A 12,084-nucleotide genomic window follows, 5' to 3' on the forward strand; every position below is an offset into this window, starting at 1 on the left:
CATTCGAGGTGGGCTGGCGACGGCGGTATGTAGGCTGTGTTGGCAAGGGGTGGTTGGGTTAATCGGGGATTATCGATTGTAGAACAGGCTCCTCTAGGTGGGTTTGGGGCACCGCCAAGTCCTTAGAGTTTTAAGCGTTTGTGCTCGTAGTTCTCTGGCGGATACTTCGGTAAAGTAAGTATCAAGATTTAGGGCCAGGCATAGTGGGGTATCTAATCCCAGTTTGGGCCCTGGCTTTCGTGGGTTTAAATCAGTCGTTAGTTCCTAAGATCATCTTAATGGTGTGTTTAGGTGCATCTTGGGCTTATGACAGCTCAGTTGCATTTTGATCTTAGTTAGCTAGGATAGGCATTTTACCACTCTTTACGCCGTGTCAATAGGACGGTTGATTTGGGTTTCTTGTATGACCGCGGTGGCTGGCACAAGATTTACCAACCCTTGAAGTTAGGCTGTTGCTATAACTAAGTCAAGTTTGCACTCATTGCTTAATGTTAATTACTGCTGAATACCCGTGGGGGCGTGGCTTAGCGAGGCGTCTTGGGCTACTACTTGGGTGTGCCTGATACCCGCTCCTCAAGGCCTGTATGGGGGTAGGTGGTCGAGGGCGTTTACACTGGGGCGCGGATACTTGCATGTATATATTTAGCAAAAACCAACCGTAAGGTTAGGACTAAGTCTTTTGTCCGCAGGCATGTTTTATGCCATCTTGGCAACTTCAGTGCCATGCTTTGTGTTAAGCTATGTGGACGGGGGTGTGGTTAGCTGATAGTTGAGTGGTGAGTGAGAGTGAAGTATATGAAATTATTGCTTGTGTTTACTATTTTTAGTACTGGAGTTTCTCTAATAAGTTTAAGTTATTTTGTATGTGTTTGTGTGTATATATACATCGTTCCGATGATGTCATGGAAGGGATGATTAATGGAGTTTTAGAGGTAGTTTGCTGGGATTGGGCGATGAAGGTTTATGCTACATGGTGGTTAGCGAAAGTTTACTGGTTTAGTTTGTGAAGCGCAGGGGTTGCGCTTAATGATTTGTTGTTTTGTGCTATGTCCAACGAGCATTCATCCAATAGCCCCATTTAACCCGGAGGGTGGAGGTAACATTAACTGAATGTGGTCAAAGTGCATCAGTGTCAGGATGATTCCCCATATACGCCAACCGTCTCATCGAGGGACCCTTGAAATATAGGATAGGCCGTGAGGCAGGTGTGTCCAGGCTTAGATTGTGGGACCCCCGAGATCACTGGGAATAGCCACCGGTGAGGTAACCCCGGAAAAAATAAGAGGAACCAGAGGCGCCAAAAAGCTGGAACATGCCGCGATTACGCATTGAGAAGGTGAAAGTACTCACAGATGCCACTTTGAAGGGCAAGGAGGGGTGAGTGAACCCAATGGATGGCCCTGACCGAGGAACCAGAGGCGCAAAAATGTGAGGAGGGCGAGGGGTTTAGGGGGAACGTATGGGCCTGAAGCTAGTCATACCGGACATTATGTGCAACGGGTTGCTGATTTCACGTGAGGAGTACGATTAATAAATCCGTCTGATACGAACTGCATGAGATATGTGGTGGAGAGTTGTTGTTGGAGCATGTCCTGTGAGCATTCATTAAAATGGGGTCTTGTTATGCGCTTGAGTGGAGTTGTATTGGGTGTTGTGGGGTATGGTCCTAGAACATTCATGCCGGGTGGTTTGGTAGGAGTGTGTTTAAGGGTTTAATGGCCGTGTACATGTATGGGTTTAGCACCTGCTTATAAGATAGTCCGTATATAATGTATATTACTGGTACTATAGTATGTATGTATATGGGGTATATAAATTTATGCACGAATATGCATAACCAAATACCCCCGCCTCGGGGGGGGAGGGGGGGGGGGGTTAAGCATAATGGCATAGATGGGGTAGAATTATTGGGGGCTTGCGGTTAGTTCCTGTAGTTGAGAACAATGGCGGCTTTTCGAGCCGCAGGCCTCGGGTAGTGTCCGGGCAGGAATAATGACTTATTTTATGTTTTTTTTAGGGATTTGCTTTGCGGTGGGTGTTTTGGGTGTGGCGTCGAATCCTTCGCCGTATTATGGGGTTGTTGGTTTGGTGTTAGCGTCTGTGGCGGGGTGCGGGTGGTTGCTGGGCCTTGGGGTTTCGTTCGTGGCTTTAGTGCTGTTTATGGTGTATTTGGGGGGTATGCTGGTGGTGTTTGTTTATTCAGTAGCTTTAGCAGCGGAGCCTTTCCCTGGGGCTTGGGGGGATTGACGGGTGATTGGATGTGCAGTAGCGTTTGTGGCAATTGTTTTTGGGGGGTTGGTGTTTGGGGGGTTTATGGGGGCTTGGAAGTTCGGGGTTTCTACTGTGAATAATGTTGGGGTGTTTGTTGTTCGGTCGGATTTTAGTGGAGTTTCCATGTTTTATTCACATGGGGCAGGGATGTTTTTAGTGGCGGGTTGGGGGCTGTTGTTGACTTTGTTTGTTGTATTGGAGCTTGTGCGGGGGTTGTCGCGGGGTGCTATTCGGGCGGTTTAGGGGTTAGGGTCAGAGAATAGTTTATTGAAAATGCCAGCTTTGGGAGCTGGAGATAAAGGTTTGAGTCCTTTTTTTCTGAGTTTGGGGTACTCTAAGAAGTGGTAAGTCTTCAATCTTTGGTTTACAAGACCAATGTTTTTATAAACTATTAGAGTATTTAGCAGTTGAGTATTTTGTTTTCTAGGGCGCTTGCGGCGGGGAGGAGAAATAGGAGGATAGTGAAGTAGGCGATTGAAGCGAGTTGGCCGATGATGATGAATGGGTGTTCGACGGGTTGGCTTCCTACTCATGTTAGGACGAGGAGGTCGGCGACTAGTACTCAGAATAGGAGCTGGGAGAGTGGTCGGAATGTTATTGCTCGTTGTTTTGATTTGTGCAGGAATGGGATTAGGAATAGGATCAGTACGGAGGCGGCCAGTGCTAATACGCCTCCTAGTTTATTTGGGATTGAACGTAGGATGGCGTAGGCGAATAGGAAGTATCATTCTGGCTTGATGTGTGGTGGGGTTACTAGTGGGTTTGCTGGGGTGAAGTTTTCTGGGTCTCCCAGGAGGTTAACCGCTCATGCTTCTTTCTTATGAGACGTTAGTAAACCAATTACATAGCCTTGTCAAGACTAAATCACAGGTAAAAATCCTGTACATCTCATGTGGCCAACCACTCCCAACTAGGATTCCAAGACGCCTCATCACCCATCATAGAAGAACTCGTTGAATTCCACGACCACGCCCTAATCGTTGCCCTAGCTATCTGCAGCCTAGTTCTCTACCTTTTAGCCCACATACTAACAGAAAAACTCTCGTCCAATGCTGTAGACGCCCAAGAAGTAGAGCTGATCTGGACAATCCTACCTGCTATCGTCCTGGTACTCCTCGCCCTCCCATCCCTACAAATCCTCTACATAATGGACGAAATCGACGAACCAGACCTCACCCTAAAAGCCATCGGCCACCAATGATACTGAAGCTACGAATACACAGACTTCAAAGACCTATCATTCGACTCCTACATAGTGCCCACCCCAGACTTACCCAACGGCCACTTCCGACTGCTAGAAGTTGACCACCGCGTAGTTATCCCAATAGAATCCCCCATCCGCGTGATCATTACTGCAGGAGACGTACTCCACTCCTGAGCAGTCCCAATGCTCGGAGTTAAAACAGACGCAATCCCAGGCCGACTAAACCAAACTTCATTCATTACCACCCGGCCTGGGATTTTTTACGGACAATGCTCAGAAATTTGCGGGGCTAATCACAGCTACATACCCATTGTAGTAGAATCAACCCCACTCCCACATTTCGAGGCCTGATCGTCCCTTCTATCATCATCCTAATCATTAAGAAGCTATGCAACAGCACTAGCCTTTTAAGCTAGCCAAAGAGGGACTTCCCCCTCCTTAATGATATGCCACAGCTTAACCCCGCACCATGATTTTCAATCATAATTATAACCTGATTAACCCTAGCACTCCTCATCCAACCAAAACTACTAGCCTTCACCACAACCAACCCCCCATCAAATAAGACCTCCCTCACTACCAAACCCACACCATGATCCTGACCATGAACCTAAGCTTCTTTGACCAATTTTCCAGCCCCAATCTATTTGGCATCCCCTTAATCCTACTATCCCTACTCTTCCCAGCCCTACTATTCCCGTCCCCAAACAACCGATGAATCGACAACCGCCTCTCTACTATCCAAACATGACTCCTTCACCTAATCACAAAACAACTAATAGTCCCACTCAACAAAAATGGCCACAAATGAGCCATAATATTTACATCCCTAATAATCATACTTCTTACAATCAACCTTCTAGGCCTCCTTCCATATACATTCACCCCAACCACCCAACTATCTATGAACATAGCCCTAGCCTTCCCACTATGGCTCGCCACACTACTAACAGTCATGTTTAACCATGTACGTGCCCCAGGGCCGGCTTAAAGTAGGCTCTATTGTCCCACTTTACTGCTAAATCCGCCTTCCAGAAGTGGTTTCACGCTTCTTTCCGTGTGCCCTATGAATAGGGAATGTAGCCCATTTCTTCCACTCCATAGGCTATACCTTGACCTGTCTTATTAGCGGGGTGCTATTGTGTCCACTGTTGTGCTCTCATTCGAGGTGGGCTGGCGACGGCGGTATGTAGGCTGTGTTGGCAAGGGGTGGTTGGGTTAATCGGGGATTATCGATTGTAGAACAGGCTCCTCTAGGTGGGTTTGGGGCACCGCCAAGTCCTTAGAGTTTTAAGCGTTTGTGCTCGTAGTTCTCTGGCGGATACTTCGGTAAAGTAAGTATCAAGATTTAGGGCCAGGCATAGTGGGGTATCTAATCCCAGTTTGGGCCCTGGCTTTCGTGGGTTTAAATCAGTCGTTAGTTCCTAAGATCATCTTAATGGTGTGTTTAGGTGCATCTTGGGCTTATGACAGCTCAGTTGCATTTTGATCTTAGTTAGCTAGGATAGGCATTTTACCACTCTTTACGCCGTGTCAATAGGACGGTTGATTTGGGTTTCTTGTATGACCGCGGTGGCTGGCACAAGATTTACCAACCCTTGAAGTTAGGCTGTTGCTATAACTAAGTCAAGTTTGCACTCATTGCTTAATGTTAATTACTGCTGAATACCCGTGGGGGCGTGGCTTAGCGAGGCGTCTTGGGCTACTACTTGGGTGTGCCTGATACCCGCTCCTCAAGGCCTGTATGGGGGTAGGTGGTCGAGGGCGTTTACACTGGGGCGCGGATACTTGCATGTATATATTTAGCAAAAACCAACCGTAAGGTTAGGACTAAGTCTTTTGTCCGCAGGCATGTTTTATGCCATCTTGGCAACTTCAGTGCCATGCTTTGTGTTATGCTATGTGGACGGGGGTGTGGTTAGCTGATAGTTGAGTGGTGAGTGAGAGTGAAGTATATGAAATTATTGCTTGTGTTTACTATTTTTAGTACTGGAGTTTCTCTAAGTCCTAGGACTAGGAGGAAATGGTGTTTCATAGTGTGTAGGCGTCGGGATAGTCCGAGTATCGTCGGGGTATTCCTGCTAGGCCTAGGAAGTGCTGGGGGAAGAACGTTAGGTTTACTCCTGTAAATATTACCCCGAAGTGGGCTTTTGCTCATGTTTGGTGTAGGGTAAACCCAGTGAGTAGTGGGAATCAGTGAGTAAATCCTGCTAGAATGGCAAAGACGGCGCCTATGGATAGGACGTAGTGGAAGTGGGCAACTACGTAGTACGTGTCGTGCAGGGCGATGTCTAGGGAAGAGTTTGCAAGAACGATTCCTGTTAATCCTCCGATGGTAAATAGGAAGATAAATCCTAGAGCTCATAGTATTGGGGGGGGTCTCATTTGATTGTTCCTCCGTGCAGGGTGGCTAGTCAGCTAAATACTTTGATTCCGGTAGGGATGGCAATGATTATAGTGGCTGATGTAAAGTAGGCTCGGGTATCAACGTCTATTCCTACTGTAAACATGTGGTGAGCTCAGACGATGAATCCTAGGAAGCCGATGGATAGTATGGCTCAGACTATTCCCATGTAGCCGAAGGGCTCCTTTTTGCCTGAGTAGTACGTGACTACGTGTGAGATGATTCCGAACCCCGGTAGGATCAGAATATAGACTTCTGGGTGTCCGAAGAATCAGAATAGGTGTTGGTACAGGATTGGGTCTCCTCCTCCAGCGGGGTCGAAGAATGTGGTGTTTAGGTTTCGATCAGTTAGTAATATTGTAATACCGGCGGCGAGTACGGGGAGTGATAGAAGGAGTAGGATGGCGGTAATTAGTACGGATCAGACAAATAGTGGGGTTTGGTATTGTGAGAGTGCGGGGGGTTTTATGTTGATGGCTGTGGTGATAAAGTTGATGGCCCCAAGGATGGAGGAGATACCGGCTAAGTGGAGTGAGAAGATAGCCAGGTCTACTGAAGCTCCGGCGTGGGCAAGGTCACCTGCTAGGGGAGGGTAGACAGTTCAGCCTGTGCCGGCGCCAGCTTCTACAGTGGATGAGGCTAGTAGGAGGAGGAATGATGGGGGGAGGAGTCAAAAGCTTATGTTGTTTATTCGCGGGAATGCTATGTCGGGGGCACCGATTATGAGGGGGACTAATCAGTTGCCGAATCCTCCGATCATGATGGGTATGACTATAAAGAAGCTTATTACAAAGGCGTGAGCGGTAACGATTACATTGTAAATTTGGTCGTCGCCTAGGAGAGTTCCTGGTTGTCCTAGTTCTGCGCGGATTAATAGGCTGAGTGCGGTGCCGACTATTCCTGCTCATGCCCCGAAGATGAGGTACAGGGTGCCAATATCCTTATGGTTAGTGGAAAATAGTCATCGGTTGATGAAGGTGACGGGTAAGATGGCTGAGTGTTGAAGCGTTAGGCTGTAGTCCTTTTTACAGAGGTTTAATTCCTCTTCTTATCGGCTCTGTAGTGAAATTCATGTTGAGTTGCAAGCTCATCGATGCGCACTAGGGTGCGTCAGGGTCTTTGTAGGCAGAAGCCAATTGGTTTAGGCATTTAGCTGTTAACTAGAGTTTTGTGGGATCGAAGCCCATCTGTCTAGGGAGGCTTTAGCTTAATTAAAGCGTCTGACTTGCATTCAGAAGATACAGGTTAATATTCTGTAAGTCTTAATGTGCAGAAACTAAGAGGGTTTAACTCTTATTTAAGGCTTTGAAGGCCTTCGGTTTGGGGTGTTATCCTAAGTTTCTAGACAATGGCATGTATTATTGGGGACAGGGGAAGTAAGAGGATTGATAGTGAGGCAAGGACCGCAGTAGGTGTGCTTGGGGCTTTGCTAGTGTATCATTGTTTTATGTGGTTAGAGGAGTTGGGGGGAAGGGTAATTGTTGAGTGGTATGCGAGGCGTAGGTAGAAGAAGAGGCTGAGCAGTGATAGCATGGCAATTGCCGTGGCTGCTGGTGTTATTTCCTGTTTAGTTAGTTCTTGGATGATAAGTCACTTTGGTATAAAGCCTGTTAATGGGGGGAGGCCTGCTAGGGATAAAAGTACTAGTATTAGGGTGGCGTTTAGCACTGGGGTTTTTGTTCATGAGGTTGTGATCATGGATAGGTTAAGGGCTTTGATTTTGTTAAGGGCTAGGAATACGGCTGATGTTATGATTGTGTATAGGTAGAAGGTAAGTAAGGCCAATTTGGGGCTGTAAACTAGGATGATGGCGATTCAGCCTAAGTGGGAGATGGACGAGAAGGCTAGGATTTTGCGTGTTTGTGTTTGGTTCAGTCCTATTCAGCCTCCTAGTGCTGTTGAGGCTAGGGCCATGGCGGTGAGTAGAGCTGGGTCGAGGGATTTGGATGTTAGTAGGAGCAGGGTTAGTGGGGGGAATTTTATGAGGGTCGAGAGTAGCAGGGCTGTTATTAGTGGCGATCCTTGTAGTACTTCTGGGAATCAGAAGTGAAATGGCACTAGGCCCAGTTTAATAGCGATTGCTGCTGTCAGTAGTAGACAGGAGGTTGGGTGGTTTATTTGTGTGATGTCTCATTGGCCGGTGACTCAGGCATTGGTTATGCTAGAGAATAGGACCAGGGCGGAAGCAGCTGCTTGGGTTAGGAAGTATTTCGTTGCGGCTTCTACTGCTCGTGGGTGGTGGGATTTGGCAATTAGGGGAATGATGGCTAGTGCGTTGATCTCCAGTCCTGTCCAGGCCAGAACTCAGTGGTTGCTGGAAATTGTGATTGTGGTGCCCAAGATGAGGCTGAAGGTTATGATTGGGGTCGCGTAAGGGTTCATTAGTAGAGGAGGGGGTTAAACCATCATTTTCGGGGTATGGGCCCGATAGCTTGATTAGCTGACTCTACTAGAAAATAATATAAGGGAAGTATGGAGAATTTTGATTTCTCTTGTGTGGGTTCAATTCCTACTTTTCTAAGGTCAACAGGAAATGAGAGGGCTGTTATACCTCTATGTTCACTTTATCATAGTGACCCTTTGTAGTTCAGGCACATTTCCTTATGTAAGGAGGTAGGCCTGCATAGCAGATAGGTATGCTGATGTGTCAGAGGCACAGAGCTAGTGTGAGGGGTAGGAAGTTTTTTCATAGTAGGTGCATTAGTTGGTCATATCGGAATCGTGGGTATGAAGCTCGGACCCATAAGAAACCAGAAGATAGTAGGAGGACTTTTGTGGCTAGGATGACGGGGAATAGTTCTGTGGGTGGCCCTAGGGCGCTTGGGTTTAGGAATATGATGGCTGTAAGTGTATTTATTAGCATAATGTTCGCATATTCAGCTAGGAAGAATAAGGCGAAGGGTCCTGCGGCGTATTCAACGTTAAACCCTGAGACTAGCTCAGATTCACCCTCTGTGAGGTCAAAAGGAGCTCGGTTTGTCTCTGCTAGGGTGGATACGTATCATATTATTGCTAGGGGTCATGAGGAGAAAATGAAGTATAGAGGCTCCTGTGCGACGGCAAAGGAGCTGAGTGTGTAGCTTCCGCTTAGTATGATTATTGATAGCAGGATTATGGCCAGTGTCACTTCGTATGAAATGGTCTGTGCTACTGCCCGTAGGGCTCCGATTAGTGCGTATTTTGAGTTCGAGGCTCAGCCTGATCATAGGACTGAGTAGACGGCTAGGCTTGACATGGCTATTAGGAAGAGAACTCCGAGGTTTAGATCTGCTAGGGGAAATGGGAGTGGTAGTGGTGCTCAAGTGGTGAGGGCTAGGACAAGGGCTAGTATTGGTATCAGAATGAATAGAAGTGGGGAAGAGGTAGAGGGTCGGATGGGCTCTTTGGTAAATAGTTTCAGTCCGTCCGCAAATGGTTGAAGTAGGCCAAAAGGCCCGACAACGTTAGGGCCTTTGCGGGATTGTATGTAGCTTAGGATTTTCCGTTCTACTAGGGTTAGGAAGGCTACGGCAATCAGGATTGGGATGATGTATAGGAGGGATATAACGAGGCAGCTTAGTGTTGTTATTTGAATCATGGGTGAAGCTAGGGAGAGGATTTGAACCTCTGGGGAAAGGGCTTAAGCCTTCTGCACTTGCCGGGCTCTGCCACTCTAGCTGGTCCTTTTCTAGGATTGAAAGTGGTGGGGGAAGGCCCTCTTCACGGTTTAGTTGGTTTCACTGCTTAGAGGGGGGGGGCGTGCTTGTGGTATTGGCCCCACTTTCCCGGTCCTTTCGTACTGGGGAGAGTGTGTCATAGATAGAAACCGACCTGGATTGCTCCGGTCTGAACTCAGATCACGTAGGACTGTTAATCGTTGAACAAACGAACCCTTAATAGCGGCTGCACCATTAGGATGTCCTGATCCAACATCGAGGTCGTAAACCCCCCTGTCGATATGGGCTCTTGAGGGGGATTGCGCTGTTATCCCTGGGGTAGCTTGGTCCATTAATCAATTATATTGGGTCTGGTCACTGTTAGCACTTTGAGGGGTAGCTCTAGGTAAAGAGGTATGGTCTTGTTTTTGGAGGATTTGTTCTCCTCCAAGGTCGCCCCAACCGAAAAATATCGACCAGGCTCTGCGATGGTAGTGGCCCCAGTGGGGTTGATTGAGGATTCGCGGTGGTCGTTGATTTTTAAGTTCCACAGGGTCTTCTCGTCTTATGTTCACATCCCCGCTTTTGCACGGGGAGATCAATTTCACTGATTATCTGTGAGAGACAGTTAAGACCTCGTTTAGCCATTCATACAAGTCTCGATTTATGGGACAATTGATTGCGCTACCTTTGCACGGTTAGGATACCGCGGCCGTTAAACCTAAGTCACCGGGCAGGCATCACCTTCAATACTTGTTTAATTTGCTGAAGGCTATGTTTTTGGTAAACAGTCGGGCCTTATTAATTTGCCGAGTTCCTTTCACAGATTTTAATCGCTCTTATAGGCGCTCCTGAGTCGGGTTAACAGGGTTAGTTAATACGTGGTCTTGTAGGGGTTTTTGTATCTGTCTAGGTCTGTTAATAATGTTTCTATGTAAGCTTGCGCCGTTAGAGGGGTGTGGCCCTGAGTTACTTATTTTAGCATTAATTCTCCTATATTCATAGGTTGACCTGTTTGTGATAAGGGAATCATCTTATTTTGGTATTTTTAGGTGGTGGAGCTTTGACGCACTCTTTTTTGATGGCTGCTTTAGGGCCCACGGTAGGATCAGTAGTAAGAATTATCCGCTAGTCGAGGTTGTGTCCTTTTTTAATGGAGCTGTCCCTCCATTAAATAGCTCTTAATCATCTCATTAGGGTTCAGGATGTCCGGTAGGGAGGATTAAGGGGGAACTTAGATTCGTTTCACAGGTAACCAGCTATCACCCAGCTCGGTTGGCTTTTCACCTCTACTGACAAGTCATCCCACTCTTTTGCAACAGAGACGGGTTCGCTCTCTTTAACTGCTTGAAAGTAGCTCGCTTGGGTTTCGGGGGGGCAAACTTTAGTTCACTTTGCTTGGTTGTTCTCGCTAAACCATGATGCAAAAGGTACAAGGGTTGATCTTTGCTGTCTGTCGCTTTGATTGTTTCACTGCTATTTCATCTTTCCCTTACGGTACTGGGGTCTCTATCGCGTCTAAGTGTCTTTTCTATCGCCTATACTAAGACTGTAAAATGCTTTACTTTAATTAGTTTAGTAAATTCTTTAGTTTTGGTGTACTATTTGTGTGGTTGAGCTAGAGGGGGGGCTTCAAGACGATCCGGTCTAGTAGATATCTTTCAGGTGTAAGCTGAGTGCTTTGGTGTTATAGCTACGTCTTGATATTCTAAGTACACCTTCCGGTACACTTACCTTGTTACGACTTACCTCATCTTCAGCGTATTTATGGTATTAGTTATGTGGGATGTGGCTTTTGAGGAGGGTGACGGGCGGTATGTACGTGCCCCAGGGCCGGCTTAAAGTAGGCTCTATTGTCCCACTTTACTGCTAAATCCGCCTTCCAGAAGTGGTTTCACGCTTCTTTCCGTGTGCCCTATGAATAGGGAATGTAGCCCATTTCTTCCACTCCATAGGCTATACCTTGACCTGTCTTATTAGCGGGGTGCTATTGTGTCCACTGTTGTGCTCTCATTCGAGGTGGGCTGGCGACGGTGGTATGTAGGCTGTGTTGGCAAGGGGTGGTTGGGTTAATCGGGGATTATCGATTGTAGAACAGGCTCCTCTAGGTGGGTTTGGGGCACCGCCAAGTCCTTAGAGTTTTAAGCGTTTGTGCTCGTAGTTCTCTGGCGGATACTTCGGTAAAGTAAGTATCAAGATTTAGGGCCAGGCATAGTGGGGTATCTAATCCCAGTTTGGGCCCTGGCTTTCGTGGGTTTAAATCAGTCGTTAGTTCCTAAGATCATCTTAATGGTGTGTTTAGGTGCATCTTGGGCTTATGACAGCTCAGTTGCATTTTGATCTTAGTTAGCTAGGATAGGCATTTTACCACTCTTTACGCCGTGTCAATAGGACGGTTGATTTGGGTTTCTTGTATGACCGCGGTGGCTGGCACAAGATTTACCAACCCTTGAAGTTAGGCTGTTGCTATAACTAAGTCAAGTTTGCACTCATTGCTTAATGTTAATTACTGCTGAATACCCGTGGGGGCGTGGCTTAGCGAGGCGTCTTGGGCTACTACTTGGGTGTGC

The 12,084-nt window shown here is 47.1% G+C and overlaps 1 long non-coding RNA gene across 1 annotated transcript in view; it reads right to left on the bottom strand.

Moving 5' to 3' along the window:
* Positions 1–3,924: 3,924 nt before the first annotated feature.
* LOC310882733 overlaps positions 3,925–12,084 on the bottom strand; it is a 35,554-nt gene continuing 27,394 nt past the window's right edge. Inside the window, exon 2 of the long non-coding RNA XR_014573119.1 lies at positions 3,925–4,418. This is a non-coding gene — a long non-coding RNA (uncharacterized lncRNA). The remainder of the gene's footprint in view (positions 4,419–12,084) is intronic.

The sequence above is a fragment of the Anser anser genome (assembly GCF_964211835.1).
Source record: "Anser anser genome assembly, chromosome: 16".
Classification (NCBI taxonomy): Eukaryota; Metazoa; Chordata; class Aves; order Anseriformes; family Anatidae; genus Anser; species Anser anser.